We start from the raw sequence: 17,229 nt of genomic DNA, 5'->3' as shown, positions 1-17,229 counted from the left end.
TTGTTGTCTCCAAGAAAATTTCTGCTCCGAGATGCAGCTCTCTAAAGATGACATTGCACATACCTTTCTGAAGATGCGAATTTTGGAAAAAATTTTAATATGCTAAATCTCTGGAACAGTTGTAGATATTTTGTGGGGCTTTCTTTTATTTGAAAGATAATTGTTTTATGATTACAGTCGTATCCTCCGTTTGGTGATATTTGTCAAAGTTCTTTTACTGTCGGCTTTCGAATATTTTTTTTGTAATTTACAGATTTTTTTTTTTCAAAAATACCTGTCCACAAAATTTTGATTTTTTTCTATTGATTAGTATCATATAGTTCCACATTCCCTGATAAGTAGAGCTTCCACTCTTAGGTTCAACAGGTTTTATAAACAATAGAAATTTTTGCCATACATAAAACCTGTATTATTACCACATTATCACATAACAGGCTCATAAAAATCAAAACCTGGCCTTATTTAACATAATTGTAGTTTTGAAAGATTGGAAAGAGACTTATTTTTCAAGAATTTTAAATGGTTCCAAAATGTATGTGACTGGTCCAAAGACTTAAATGTTTCAATTTACGCAACTTCTGTGCACTCTGTTTTGCACTAAAATTAGCCAGTCAATGAACTAAAAATGTGTTCCACTGATTCAGTATCTTCCTTTGATATAGAGTGATGCCTTTCCGTTGAACCAATAGGAACTGGAGCTCTTACACTCTTCAAAACACTGTGAACAGGAAGTGAGCACTGATAGCATTGTTGCTGTCCTTCAGCTGGAAATCTATATCCAGCAGCTGGTCTATGTGGTAGCATAAAATTTACTACAATTTCGTTTAACTCGTAACTGGTATCTATAATCTCTGCAATCCACCAGTCACAGTCATTCACACACGCAACAAACATCCCCCTTCTCAGGTTGTGAATCTGAATATTATCCTGCTGTTTCTGAGGTGTTGTCTTTGGACCTTTCGCATACATTTTGGAACCATTTAAAATTCTATCTTGCTCTTTAAAGTGCTTGCAATATGAGTTGGCCCATCACTTTGAGTCAAAAAATGTGTCTTCTGAATTCCTTTTACAGGAGTAGTTTGTTTGGAGCATTCTTTTTTTCTGCTCACGGAAATCTTCGATTTCCTCTTTGGACAAAAGAGGGATGTGTAAGATTTCACAACACTCGATAAATCATTAGCATTCTCAATCGCAGCTGTATTGGGCCTGGAAAGATTGTTTTGTAGCATGGTGCTTCAGCAGGCATCCTACACCATCACAACGCCCCTTCCCGTGGCCAGTAGCACTGTTACCCAGTCAGTTGGCACAAGCGACTTACTCAGTTCAAACAGCTGGTAACGATTTTTAAAATGGGAATAACGATGGTCTTCTCTGCCCCTGTTTGCAGTTGAAGAATTTTGCGCACTGCTAGCAAAGCATATGCTGAGTCATGTCCTGTGTCATCACTTATAACTGCAATACTTGTGATCTTGTTTTGAAAATAAGTTACTCCTATAAAAATTAAAACATGGTCATTGCTCCAGTGATACCCTTGTGGGAGAATTATAGACCAGTTCTCGACAAAACCAGAGTGAGCGCTAAACATAGTTCTTCATCCTGTACACACCCTTTCACTTCTGCAATGTGTTGTTGCAATTTCGTCAGATGCTGGTGTGATACTGCTTTCACTGACCATTTACCAAGTTCATCAATGAAACTGTCAAAGTTAACCATTTTCGTAGTTAGTTTATTTTCCTACCATGTCGCATACGTAATTTTTGCAGAGTTATCTGCGACATCTTCCGGGCCAAGTGCCTGTAAAGACAGTTTTCCCTTTCCAGGGCACGACATTCTCGAAACAAAAAAGTCTCTCGCTTTACCTCACAGACAACTAATGACTTCACACACCCAACCAAGGTGTCATATGTCACGATCCCCATTAAGTTCCTCAAAGTTACCACACATAGTTCAAAATTCGCGCAGTACTCACATAAACACACATCTCTAGGTGGGTGTAGAACTACCCACTTGGTCGTAGTCCATGAAATTTTGATCTTGCAATATGTGAAGTTGTATAGTTGCTCTTATAAATTGCAAGAGTTTCTTTAATACTGCGGGTCAAGTACCTCTTCACTTTCACAACTTTTTTACCTTCAACTGTTACAGTTATAGTGTCTTTTTTTGTTGGCACGCTAGCGATAACCGACCTATTTGTCTTCCAGATAAAATGACTGCACTGTTTGAAATTGAGCTGCTTCTACAGGATGACCATAATAGGGATCTGGTCTTCCAAAGACTCCTTTTACGGACTTCACATTTCTTAATTTGTCTATCATGCACTTTCATACTGATGTAACTGGTTCAAAATTGTTTTCTTTGAAAATGTTTCTGGAATAATAGTTAAAACTTGCGCCTTTTCACTGTAGGATGCACGGTGTTCAACAGCTGAACTGATATTTGTGAAAAATTCCTGGCAAGAGGTGCAAGAGTGCTATGCTTCATTTTCTTCTGAAGATGGATTTTCTACTTTGAAGTGTGCAGTCAGTGTTGCTGTAGTATATTCATCCACAGATTTAGTAATTTCTCTGCACTTTCTTGATGCATGGAACCTATGACTAGACTTCACTGAGCACGGTTTCTTAACAGAGCTAACACCTACCTCTGTAGTTGAACGATTCAGTGTATTTTATTCTTCCTGTATCGACGCAAAATCTGCCTCATCTGCACCATGGGAGGCTTCAACTGTTCAAATACTATCATTGTTGTTTTTCTGTCAAGACATTTAGAACACAAACAGTCGTCACTGGAAACATCTTCACTTTGAAACAGAATCTTGAAATGAGAACACTTATTCCCAACTTGAATAAAGTCTGTTTTTTGGTTTGTCTTATATATCACTCTTTTATGGAAATGCAAATAGTCAGCACACTTCATTCTCCTATGGCCCCAGTCAGAAGACATTTCAAATACTCCTTTTCACAAAACACAATGCAATTTTGTCAACTGGCAAATTCCTCATGAAAACACAGAACTTACTCGATGGCCTCAGATTTCATACAAGCCTCTTCAGAAAACAAATTAGTACTGAACAACTACGTTACAGAAACCTGCAATGAACAACCACGACAAAAAAAAAACTGACAAGAAACTACAACAAAGTGTAAGAAATATCTGCAACAATGAAAGTGAAAAGAAACAACTGCAACAAAGAAAGTGATAAGAAAAAGCTGCAACAAAGACAATAGAAATAAACAAAGAAATTGGTAAGAATCAACTTCAGTGAAGACATACATTACCTTTCAAAGTTAAAAATAATGGTTTTTTAAAATAAAACCTGTCCAACTTAAAAGTGGGAGCTCTCCTTTACAAAGAATATAGTACTACATGGTACTAATCAACAGAAAAAAGCTGACTTTCCTGGACTGGCATTTTCGTAAAAAAAATTTTTTTGAAACAAATTATAAAAAAATTCAAAAGGCGACAGTAAAAGAACTTTGACAGATATGTCGAAACATAGAATTTCTTTGTAATCATAAAGCAATTATCTTTCAAATAAAAAAACTAACAAAATATCTAGAACTGTTGTAGGATGCAGAATTTTAAGAAAATTTCCGAAATTCGCATCTTCAAAATGTTGTTCGCAGTGTCATCTTTGGAGGCCCGTATCTCGAGGCAGGAATTTTTTTTTTTGCAGAAAACAAAAAAATACGTCTTTTTTAGTTGCTCCTGAATTTTAACATATGTGAAATTAAATAACATCGGAAACTGTGAAGGTAATCCTCCTGTCTTAATTGATACGGCTTATGCCACAAGGTTTCGCGGTTAACAGAGTAAGATGGAAGTAAAACAAAGATTCGGGGGTGGGATTAAACTTCAGGGTGAAAGAGCATCAGTTGTAAACTTCGTTGATGACATTTCTATCCTCAGCGAAAGTGAAGACCTACATTCCATACTGAATGGAATGAACAGTCCAGCGAATACAGAATATGGTTTTCCAATAAACCGAAGAAAGAGGAAAGTAATGAGAAATAACAGAAATGGAGTTAGCGATAAACTTATCAAAACTGATGACCGAGACGTAGATATAGTGAAGAAATTCTGAAAACTTTGAAAGCAAAATCACACATGACGAACGAAAAACAGATTATCAGAGGTAAAAGGGCATTCTTGGCTAAATGAAGTCTACAAGTATTAAACATTGGCCATACTTTGAGGAAAGATGTACGATTCGAGCATAGCAGTGTATGGAAGTCACTCACTGATAGCATCAAACCAGCCAGAAGGGTGATGATGCCAAAAAGAATAAGAAGTTTAGTACACAGAGCTGAAATCTCTGGCGGCAACAGTGACTTCAAACGGGGTGGGCATCGAGCTTAGCAGATTCAGAAGATCATTCCAAGCTGCTTCAGCTCTGTGCGAGTTTGTCAATCGCGTGGCTGGCGAGTGGGGGTATGCAGGTCTCTATGCAAGCCGGGACCAAATATTGCCAGTGGCTGGGAGATCTGGAGAGCCTGCTGGCTACGACAGCAGCAGGACACCCTCTGTATCGAGGGAGGTCTGTACAACACGTACAACATGCAATCTTGTGATGTCACAATAACCTCGAAGATATGGTATAACTATAGCCGTTAACATGTCACGATCCTACCATTATCGATTTCTGGCGTATGCAGGTATACATTTACCTTTCCAACGAGACGAATCTGGCAACCTACCGCCTAGTCAAAGCTGATAAAGAAGTAACAATTCTTCTTACAGTGTGAACTACCTGTGTTTGAGTGATAGCTGGTACAAGGGAAGTTGCGATCAAGGATAACAGTCCAGGTCTTCGTTAAGGAGTCGCTATCACAAACAGTTTGTCACGTGACTGTCGGTGTCAGGTCCTTCGCTCTCGGCAGGCTCTCTGTACCTAAAAAACAAACAAGTGGGTGATTTTTGGTACAGAGATTACACACTGGCCGCAGCATTCCACTTACAACGCGTAATGCCCCAAATCATAATCAATCAAAGGTGCTACCTGAAATGTAACTCCTTACAGGTCTGTCCTCTTAACGTTGGAACTGCATAGAAAACACAACCTGGTACAGGTATGTTGTCAGTATCATGGTTAATGTACGACTGTTCGATGCTCTTAAGCTTGTAGGTACATCATTAAGCTTTTAACAATAGTTACGAAAAAGGTGTTGTTAATAAATTCCTGCGTAGAGGTAATAAACACAGAACTTAATGGAGATAAAACGAAAATGATCGTGACGCTGTGCTATGGAACCTTCTCACAAAAGATCGCAAAGATTTGTAAAACGTACAGTGCTAAAATAGCGTTACAGACAAATCATCTAGTGACGTATATGACCTGAACCACGATGTCGATAAAAAGATAAATAAGGTCTAATGATCTGATCTGATATTTATAAAATTCAATGCGCATTCTGTGATGAAAAATACAGGGTGATTCCGTTATCCTCTTACAAAACTTTCAGGGATGATGGAGAAAGGTAAATGTACCAATCTGAGTTAAGTGTTCATGTACCGTAAATGACTGAGTCAAAAGTTATAAGTGAAATTCGTGACGATACACTGGAGGGAATTGACAGCGTGAATCCTGAAGGGCTGACCATAAACCCGTAAGTGTACGAGAGGATGGAGATCTCTTCTGAACAGCACGTTGCAAGGCATCTCAGATATGTTGAATAATGTTCATACTTGGGGAGTTTGCTGGCCAGCGGAAGTGTTTAAACTCAGAAGAGTCTTCATGGTGCCACTCCGTAGCAATTCTGGACGTGTGGGGTGTCGCATTGTCCTGCTGGAATTGTTCAAGTCCGTCGGAATGCGTAATGGACATGAATGGATGCAGGTGGTCAGACAGAAGACAGAGTCGTATCTACACGTATCAGTGGTTCCACATTACTCCAAGTGCACATGCTCCACATCTTTACAGAGCTTCCACCAGTTTGAACAGTCCCCTGCTGATAAGCAGGATCCATGGATTCATGAGGTTGTCTCCATACCCATACACCTCCATCCGCTCGGTACAATTTGGAACGAGAATCGTCCCACCAGGCGACATGTTTCCAGTCATCGACAGTCCAACAGTCCAATGTCTATGCTACTATCTTAGGCGAGGCATAAAGCTTTCTGTCATGCAGTCATCAAGCGAGCATGAGTGGACCTTCGGCTCCGAATGATCATATCGATGATGTTTCGTTGAATGGTTCGCATTCTGGCCGGCACTGAAATCTGCAGCAGTTGCGGAAGGGTTGCTCTTTCGTGACGCTGAACCATTCTCTTCAGTCGTCGTTGGTCCCGTTCTTGCAGGGTCTTCCTGATATTCACGGTAGACTAGTGAAATGTTCGTACGGGAAAATCCCACTTCATCGCTATCTCGGAGATGCTGTAACCCATGGCTTGTGCGCCGACCATAACAGCACATTTAAACTCACTTAAATCTTGATAACCTGTCATTGTAGCACCAGTGACTGATCCATCAACTGCGCCAAACACTTGCCGTATTCTGTATTTGAATATCAATGCCTATAACAGTTTTTTTGTCTTCAGTGTATTATTATGAAACACGACTGAGAACCGGGGGATGCACAGATCCTTGATTAGGGCCACATCCGGTCCGCTGGGTGCAGTTTGAATACTACTGTTCTAGCTGATTATGTTGGGCTATCCTCCGAACAGTATATGCCCCATAGCTCTAACTAGTGGACATTCAATGTTACCGTTCTCCTAAGTTCATGAGAACATGTCTCCACCTAACATATTGTTAAGCCAGGATTTTCGTATTGCTTCTAAACCTCAGCAAGTGTCGTTTATGTGTCCACAATTTCATTCCCTAATCCCTGTTGTTATGTTGGTATTTTGGCTCCTTGTTTCCACTTGTAGTTGAGGTGTGGATATCCCAGAGTGAATGCCGTATTCTTGTCCGTCTGCATAGTGGTTCAAATGGTTCAAATGGCTCTGAGCACTATGTGACTTAACATCTGAGGTCATCAGTCCCCTAGAACTAAGAACTACTTCATCGTAACTAACCTAAGGACATCACGTACATCCATGCCCGAGACAGGATTCGAACCTGCGACCGTAGCGGTCACGCGGTTCCAGACTGAAACGCCTATAACCGCTCGGCCACAACGGCCGGCTTGTGCATAGTGCAACACGTTTGGTGCATTAGTAACAAACTGCCAACAGATTTATGGGCAGAGCAATGAACTATGTAGACCATGTGTGCGTAGGAAGATAAATAATTGAATATGCATATTCAAGCATATTAAGTTATGTCACCACTTTGTGAGTGATACTTTTTTATGTTTTTGTTTCGTCAAACTTATCCGCGTTTTAACACTTGTTTTTCCGAAGAAACAATTACGTGATTTAATGCCTATCAATTCGGTTGTTAAATGTGAATTTAATTAAAACCACTATTCCAGTGCTAGACAAAATGAGAAACAGTTCTAACCTTCCTTTATTTCTTTTTCTGAAGTGTTTGTTTGTTCCGAGACTTCTGCAAGGCGAGCGTTTTTAATAATAGGGCAGTTGTTAACGACAAACCCTTCAATGCGCAAAAAAGGTTTACAGCGTCGTCGTGTTTCTATTGTTCACGTTCTGTGCAGTCATTACCTGGAAGGTTGCTAATACGGACCTCAAGGGCAAGGCGGGAGTACCGTTTAGACACTTCATTGCCTGCGATGACGCAATGATATCTCCCGTTATTCATTTACATGCATCCTTTCGCTGAAGAGTTGCATGCTAGGATTATGCTCGCCGAGGTTATCGAGAAATCTGAGACATTAGCGACGAGATGACCGCGAAACACGACTACAGAAGAACGCGTTGCGTCAGCTAGTTTAAGTGCGTGTGAGTCAGCGGGGCGTGGTGGCTCTGAGGACTGGGAACAGTCTCTGGAGACGCGCCGGACCAATCGCATCCCCGCGTTGCGCCGATCCATCCGCTGCGGCGTCCCTGGCCAGGTGAAGCGCAGCGGCCTCCACCGCCTCGCGGAACCTCTTGCTGGGAACGACTGGACGCTAGCGGATAGCGGAACTCAAGAACAGCGCGAGAGCGCCGTCTGCCACGGTCGCTGCGACACCTACGGTCTTCACCTGCCTCAAGGATACCTGACAGTTGGGCCCCCTGTTTCAACGGTAAAAGTGCTCGAAGTCGTCAGCGAGGAGGTAGTGAAAGTAGAGTACCGCCTCCCGCTCGAAGTTGGGCTAATCTGGACCGACCGACCGCCCTGTCATCCTCTGCGAATGGCGTCTTGGATACGGTATCGAGGAGAACGTCGTCATGCACACTGATCTTCCCGGCCGAGCGGTTCTAGGCGCTACAGTCTGGAACCGCGTGACCGCTACGGTCGCAGGTTCGAATCCTGTCTCGGGCATGGATGTGTGTGCTGTCCTTAGGTTAGTTAGGTTTAAGTAGTTCTAAGTTCTAGGGGACTGATGACCTCAGCAGTTGTCCCACAGTGCTCAGAGCCATTTGAACCACACTGACCTTCCGACCGTTGTCGGGTGTCATGACTGTGGATCCTCTACAAATCGGTCGATTAGCTTCTCAGTAGACCCCACGAGGGTGGGTGATCCTGTACCATTCCTGTCACGAAGAGGAAATCCCTGAGAGTACCGGTAAGTCAACTCGGGTCCCCATATGATAGTCTGCAGCATTGACCACTCAATTATGGAGACGGACAGTGGGGACCTATTTAGAACAAAATACTAACTCCGTCCCCGTCAACGAAGAGACCAAATCGCAAACTTTCCGCCTTAGAGTGGAAGATCTGCATCGTGAACATTCATGCGCTCGCAGTTGGGCCAATCTCGACCGGCCGACCGCCCTGTCACTATTGGATACGGTATGGAGGGGAATGTCGCCAAGCACACTGATCTTCCGACCGTTGTCAGTTGTCTTAACTGTGGATCCGCGAAAAATAGGTCGAACAGCTTCTTAGTTGACCTCACGTGGGTGGGTAATCCCGTACCATTCCTGTCACTAAGAGAAAATCCTTGACAGTACCGGTAAGTGAGGTCGGATCCCCATATGCTAGTCAGCCGCACTGACCACTCAGCTACGGAGACGGACGGTGGGGATCTACTGAGAACAAAATACCAACTGTGACCCCGTCAACGAAGAGACCAAATCGCAAAAAGAGTAGGAATATTGGCATCGTGACCATTCACACGCTGTGAATAGGATTTTTTGTCATCAGTATACACTGGCTCCCAATTCACGTGAATTCGGCGCGGCCTAAGGCTTGTAAACCCTCTGGAGATTGTGAATGTCATAGTCTGACACTCCACTCCATTTTACATTCGTCAGACATCAGCAAAAACACATTGTGAGAGCATTAGCGTCTATAGACTAAATGACTGGGGTTAGGAGAGGACGCTTATTCTAAGACAGAGCACATCGGTGTTTAGCTGTACACAATTTGTTTAAATTCAGAAGTGCAGTCAAAGAAGTACACGAATTTACGTAGATTGTGACATAACACTTACAGGACAGTTTTCAATGTAACGCATTACGTCCTGTTCAGTAGAAATAACCCTAAACACAACATCAGATTTAAATGGAAGGTTCTCTACAAGATTATTCATACTACCACACTGTGAAGTTGGCCAATATTACGAAAAATCATCCGATTCCGGTTCTAAGTTCAGGCCGGCCACTGTGGCCCAGCGGCTCTAGGCGCTTCAGTTCGGAACTGCACTGCTGCTACGGTCGCAGGTTCGAATCCTGCCTCGGGCATGGATGTGTGTGATGTCCTTAGGTGAATTAGGTTTAAGTAGTTCTAAGTCTAGGGGACTGATGACCTCAGATGTTAAGCCCCATAGTGCTCAGAGCTATTTGACCCATTTCTAAGTTCGACACGATATAGAATGACAAATGACAATCAAGTTGAGCCGAGGTTAAAAAAAAAGTGTTGTTCTGAAGAGCGTTGTGTGAAGCAGTCGCCCTTCGTTTCTGACGGTGGTGCCGCTGTGGTAATCGCAGCTTTGGTGTCTCCCTCTGGTGGGAAAGCGGAAAGGTTGCCTGTTCACGTGCATTTAAGGGCCGCTATGAGCTCTGTAGAGGAGAGTAGGTCAGTCGAGGCGAGTCTACTTAGTTGGTCAGCCGGCTCAATGTGGTGCAGTCAGTGTCTGTCTGAGTGCGAGTATGTCTCTCGTTTGGATCAAACTGCACTATCAGAAAATGAGAGTCTTGCCACTCCGCCAGCAACAGAACACAGCTTGCGGTCGCCCGGTCGGGGCTGAGTTCCTGCATCTGAGTCTGCACGTTAGGCCGCCAGTCTGCTCGATTTGCTCGGGCGGTGGTCATTGGCGGTTGGATTGGTCGGTTGGTTGGTCGCGCACTGTGAAGTCCCCACGTGATTCCAGCGGGCAGCGCCGTATAGAAAGGGGTAGTGGCTTCGCGGCTCACAAGAGAGCAACAGGAGCGGAGCCTCGACATCGGGCTGGCCGGAGCGAGCTGCGACGCCGTGCGACGGGAGATCGGCGCGCCTTCCTGTGTCCGTTGAAGCGGCTGGCAGCGGACGGTTCGGGAGAGCGTTGAGGGTGCTGCGCCAGGTCTTCGTCACCAATCGCAGTTTATTAGAAGTTAAGTGATTTTAGATATGTTGTTTCATTTCCTTGTTAAATTCTACTTGTTTTCTTGGTGAGGTCACCAGCCGCTTTGTTTTGGGTTCGTCCCACCATTCTTCTCCGTTTGCCCACCCGTGGGAAGGTGGTTATTGTGAATGGGATGGTCCGGTTTCCTCTTGCGGAATTAGGGAGGTTTAGAGCAATCTGCGCGTCGGGTTGTTTAGTAACCCCCCCCCCCCCCCCGTCAATTGCTGTACGTTAATAGCTGCCTCTGTCATGTTTGCCGCATTCGGTGTTAATGAATTTATAGAACTTAAGTGAGGGCCCATATATACACTCCTGGAAATGGAAAAAAGAACACATTGACACCGGTGTGTCAGACCCACCATACTTGCTCCGGACACTGCGAGAGGGCTGTACAAGCAATGATCACACGCACGGCACAGCGGACACACCAGGAACCGCGGTGTTGGCCGTCGAATGGCGCTAGCTGCGCAGCATTTGTGCACCGCCGCCGTTAATGTCAGCCAGTTTGCCGTGGCATACGGAGCTCCATCGCAGTCTTTAACACAGGTAGCATGCAGCGACAGCGTGGATGTGAACCGTATGTGCAGTTGACGGACTTTGAGCGAGGGCGTATAGTGGGCATGCGGGAGGCCGGGTGGACGTACCGCCGAATTGCTCAACACGTGGGGCGTGAGGTCTCCACAGTACATCGATGTTGTCGCCAGTGGTCGGCGGAAGCTGCACGTGCCCGTCGACCTGGGACCGGACCGCAGCGACGCACGGATGCACGCCAAGACCGTAGGATCCTACGCAGTGCCGTAGGGGACCGCACCGCCACTTCCCAGCAAATCAGGGACACTGTTGCTCCTGGGGTATCGGCGAGGACCATTCGCAACCGTCTCCATGAAGCTGGGCTACGGTCCCGCACACCGTTGGGCCGTCTTCCGCTCACGCTACAACATCGTGCAGCCCGCCTCCAGTGGTGTCGCGACAGGCGTGAATGGAGGGACGAATGAAGACGTGTCGTCTTCAGCGATGAGAGTCGCTTCTGCCTTGGTGCCAATGATGGTCGTATGCGTGTTTGGCGCCGTGCAGGTGAGCGCCACAATCAGGACTGCATACGACCGAGGCACACCAGGAGCGATCTCCTACACTGGCCGTACAACTCTGGTGATCGTCGAGGGGACACTGAATAGTGCACGGTACATCCAAACCGTCATCGAACCCATCGTTCTACCATTCCTAGACCGGCATGGGAACTTGCTGTTCCAACAGAACAATTCACGTCCGCATGTATCCCGTGCCACCCAACGTGCTCTAGAAGGTGTAAGTCAACTACCCTGGGCAGCAAGATCTCCGGATCTGTCCCCCATTGAGCATGTTTGGGAGTGGATGAAGCGTCGTCTCACGCGGTCTGCACGTCCAGCACTATCGCTGGTCCAACTGAGGCGCCAGGTGGAAATGGCATGGCAAGCCGTTCCACAGGACTACATCCAGCATCTCTACGATCGTCTCCATGGGAGAATAGCAGCCTGCATTGCTGCGAAAGGTGGATATACACTGTACTAGTGCCGACATTGTGCATGCTCTGTTGCCTGTGTCTATGTGCCTGTGGTTCTGTCAGTTTGATCATGTGATGTATCTGACTCCAGGAATGTGTCAATAAAGTTTCCCCTTCCTGGGACAATGAATTCACGGTGTTCTTATTTCAATTTCCAGGAGTATATATATATATATATATATATATATATATATATATATATATATGTGTGTGTGTGTGTGTGTGTGTGTGTGTGTGTGTAATGTAGAGCATGTTGTACGCTTTATGTAAGTTTGAATTTCATTGATTTTATTTAAATAGTCATTTTTATAAAGTTGCCACCCTTCCACCGTAAGATCCCTTTTAAAAGAAAACAAATTGCACTTTTGGTGGAAAATAAGATCTTAGTGTGAGTTTTTGTACCCCATCCCTCTGCCGGGTGCATAGTTAATGTGTTTGTGTGAGTTGTTAAAAATTTTAGTTTAAAGTAATGTGGTGTGTTGCAGATTTGCACCAGTGTAGTTTTTCCGAGGTCGTTGTGAGCGGTCGTGACTACGGCCGTGTTAAAAGGGAGCGGAAGCTTCTCAGCCCAAAGGCTCCTACTGTAACAAAAAAAAAAAAAATTATTCTGCCTTTGAATAATTGTAACTTGATATTTCGAGGGTGCTTTTCTGCTTATAAATTTAAAACTGTTTTGAAAAGGCTTTAGGAATAAAATTCACATTTGTTAAATTGTAACTCGATATTTCGAGGATGCTTTTCTGCTTATAAATTTAAAATCTGTTTTTGAAAAGGCTTTTATGAATAAAATTTTCATTGGTTGGAATTTAATTTGTTTCAATCAGCTACTCCTTGGCAACTACTAAATGACCTGGTGGATGACATCGGAAGTTCACTGAGGCTTTTTGCAGATGATGCTATGGTGTATCGAGAGGTTGCAACAATGGAAAATTGTACTGAAATGCAGGAGGATCTGCAGCGAATAGACGCATGGTGCACGGAATGGCAATTGAATCTCAATGTAGACAAGTGTAATGTGATGCGAATACATAGAAAAATAGGTCCCTTATCATTTAGCTACAAAATAGCAGGTCAGCAACTGGAAGCAGTTAATTCCATAAATTATCTGGGAGTACGCATTAGGAGTGATTTAAAATGGAATGATCATATAAAGTTGATCGACGGTAAAGCAGATGCCAGACTGAGATTCATTGGAAGAATCCTAAGGAAATGCAATCCGACAACAAAGGAAATAGGTTACAGTACGCTTGTTCGCCCAGTGCTTGAATACTGCTAAGCAGTGTGGGATCCGCACCAGGTAGGGTTGATAGAAGAGATAGAGAAGATCCAACGGAGAGCAGCGCGCTTCGTTACAGGATCATTTAGTAATTGCGAAAGCGTTACGGAGATGATAGATAAACTCCAGTAGAAGACTCTGCAGGAGAGACGCTCAGTAGCTCGGTACGGGCTTTTGTTAAAGTTTCGAGAACATACCTTCACCGAAGAGTCAAGCAGTATATTGCTCCCTCCTACGTATATCTTGCGAAGAGACCATGAGGATAAAATCAGAGAGATTAGAGCCCACACAGAAGCATACCGACAATCCTTCTTTCCACGTGCAATACGAGACTGGAATACAAGGGAGAACCGATAGAGGTACTCAGGGTACCCTCCGCCACACACCGTCAGGTGGCTTGCGGAGTATGGATGTAGATGTAGATGTACTTCCACGCTCACATAGTGTGTTAATGTCCTTGATGAATCGCTAGTAAATAAAGTAAATTCTTTAAGAAAAGATTTTGAAATTATATTTTCACGGTTCACAAGTCTACGGAGGACGGTTAGTTTTTGTGACAAGATGAGGAAAAGATTATTTAAGGTTGCTCGAGTTCACAGTGGACTTTCAGTGGTGAACCAACAAGTTTACACCTCTGCCAGCGGCATTTATCTTTAGTTGCAATGAGGAGTCGGCTGCATGGCTGCTCTCGCCCTCTGAAAATCCTACATAAAGCTAATCAAAACCTTTACTGATTTTATCAGCTGAAACTGTACTGTGTTTCTCGTTGGGTGAGGAAACATGCACTCATCCCTAGTCTGGAAAATATGGCGATATACATGAGTATTGGTGGTTCAGCATGTATACTTCAGTGCCCTCTCAGTTCTCACAAGAACAATTGTCTACATGGCTGTTTCGTTCGTCTGTTATCAGAACTCAACAATTCTTAACTAATTTCTACCTGAATGTCAGCCAAAGTGAAAGCAGTGTCCTCACAAAATTCCCCGTTTGGCACCATACAGAGCATGATGCACCCTGTTCTACACTTGACACTGGTTCAGAGAAGATTCCTCGAAGTTTTCGGTCTTGAGTCTTTCGCAGCAAACTGTCCTTTCATGCTTCACGTCACAGCTTTTTCAGTCCAATGGGAGCGTTCTTGTGGAAACTACCTCGCCAGTCGCAAAGGGCCTACTGTTTAACTGCGTTGAAATATCGCCCTTTACTACTCCTTCCTAGTTTATTTCAGTCAATCGGACATTTTTTGCCCGCTCCTGACGCCCAAAAGTTACACGCGCACATCACGTGCATACCACTGGTCTTTCACGTAATCAGTGACATCGCTGGTCTATTTGTATCCATATGGAAATTACTCAATGCAGTTTTCTAAAGAATTTCCCTGTCACAACCAACACTGGCCCACTACCTGTTCACCGAGCGAGGTGGCGCAGTAGTTAGCACACTGGACTCGCATTCGGGAGGACGACGGTTCAATCCCGTCTCCAGCCATCCTGATTTAGGTTTTCCTTGATTTCCCTAAATCGTTTCAGGCAAATGCCGGGATGGTTCCTTTGAAAGGGCACGGCCGCTTTCCTTCCTACTCCTTCCCTAACCCGAGCTGGCGCTCCGTCTCTAATGATCTCGTTGTCGACGGGACGTTAAACACTAACCACCACTACCTGTTCCCCTCGATGTATCGCCTGGCGCGTTCATTGTCTCTCTCGCTGCAGGTCACCAACCCCTTTTAAAAGCATTCTGTAGTACTCAGGCTGTGATGGCTCAACTCGCGTCTGCCCCCAAATTAAAATGTTTCCTCCAGCAGCTTTTTTCCTCTTTTTTAGGTCACTGAGATGCTGGATTTGGGTTTGGTGTGTTAATACCATCGAATTGATTGTCATCCCATTGCATTACACACTGTACATTGTGATAAAAAATCTGCTCATTATTGCCAAAGTATGTCAGTTGACATATTCATCTCCTTGTTACGACGTATAAAATCTCTCATGTAAGGTGCGAAATTGACTTTCATTCAATCTACCACCTTCCAATTGCATCCCTAATACAGACAGATCCCGTTATAAGTTCTGTGAATTTTGTGCACGTATTTCATAACCATCTTAACAATATGCACTGCATGTGTCGGACGTACACTACCATATCGAAAGTATTCCGAAACCTCTATGTAATGCGACATTGACCAACGGACATCGTAGGAGTGGACCTGCCAGCATAAAAGGAGGCGGGAGTATAGTATTGACAGTAGAGAAGCAGTAACAGCAGAGTGTGTCATTCAGGAGAACGCAGTGACTTCGAGTATGGACTAGTCCTTGGTTGTCACCTGAGCAACAAATCCATCAGCAACATTTCAACCATTCTAAAGCTGCCCAAATAGACCGTTGGTGATATGGCTGTGAAGTGGAAACACGAAGGAACAACCACATCTAAATCAAGACCACACAGATCTCCTGTGCTGAATGTCACGCATTGTAGGTGGTGGTTGTAAAAAATCGAGTGGAATCACCAGACAGAATCACTCGTGACTTTCAAAGCACTACCAGCAGTCCATGTCGGACAATAACTGTGCATAAGGAGTTTAAATGGGTGGGGTACGGTGATACAGCAGCCACACATTGACATTGTCAGTCCTAAGCAGTGGCTGAAATGGTGTAGAGCGACGTCATTGGACAATGGATATTTGAAAAGGAGTGATTTTGGGTGGTGACTCACGATATACCGTTTGGCAATTCGATGGAAGTCTTTGGGTTTTGTAAATGCGTAGAGAATGTTAGGTACCATCATGTGTACTGCAATGTTGAAGCATGGTGTGAGGTCGTCTTTCATGGTTAAGGGGTTGCCTCCCTTTTGCGCTTAAAAAACGCTAAATGCTAACGATGTTAATACATTTTACACCGTTTACAGTATAGGAACAGTTCAGACATGGTGGTTGTATCAGCATGACAATGCACCCTGCCGTAAAGGAGCTTCAGTGAGCAAATGGTTTATGGACAATAACATTCCTGAAATGGACTGCCAGAGTCCCCACTGAACCGAATGGAACATCACCGGGATGAGCTACAACGTCAACTTCGCCCCTACCTTATCATTTGGCATGATGATTTTGTCTGGTTTCAGCTCCTGAGGAAGAAATCCTTTACAGACATTCAGACACCTCCTTGACAATGTCATCACCAGCGTTCAACCCATCATACAGGTGAAGGCTGGAGACACTTCTAGTTAAACCACTAACTGCTTTCGATATACTTTTGATCAGATAGTGAAAGGGTATTACGCTTCTTTGCCACAGGTTTCACACCACAGATGTAAAAAGAAATTATTGTCGCCACCGCTTTTTGTTTCGTGCTGCACTTCATCGGACTGTTGAATCTTTCTTGTAATAATGCAGTTGTAGTATAAAATGCAAAACTGCCACCCAAAAATTGTTATTTGGAATTATGATGTGGAGCATATTAGCGACTTCTGCTTGTCTATTATTTTTCGTCAGTGTTTCCTTACTCATTTTTCTCTTTATAATAAACAAGCCCGTAGTAAGAGTTTTTGTTTATTGAGATGACGTTTTTACGCTTGACCGTATCTATAAGTAATTCGGAAGATTTTATGTCAAGAGTCCGCTATATTATAGAATAAATATTACGTTACATATTACTTAGTAACCCAGCAGCTGTAAAAATACACTTTTTTTCCAGAATGTAAAAACCCCAACCAACTATCTTGAATAACGGCATTTACTGAAAATAAATAGCACCATTACCATTTTCGAACCGCCAGGCTCATCTTCAGACGGTTGTTCACGCTTTAGCCAAATGTCATCACGAACGTGAAGAGCAATC

Source organism: Schistocerca gregaria, chromosome 3 (assembly GCF_023897955.1).
Source record: "Schistocerca gregaria isolate iqSchGreg1 chromosome 3, iqSchGreg1.2, whole genome shotgun sequence".
NCBI lineage: Eukaryota > Metazoa > Arthropoda > Insecta > Orthoptera > Acrididae > Schistocerca > Schistocerca gregaria.
This window is presented reverse-complemented; position numbering follows the sequence as displayed.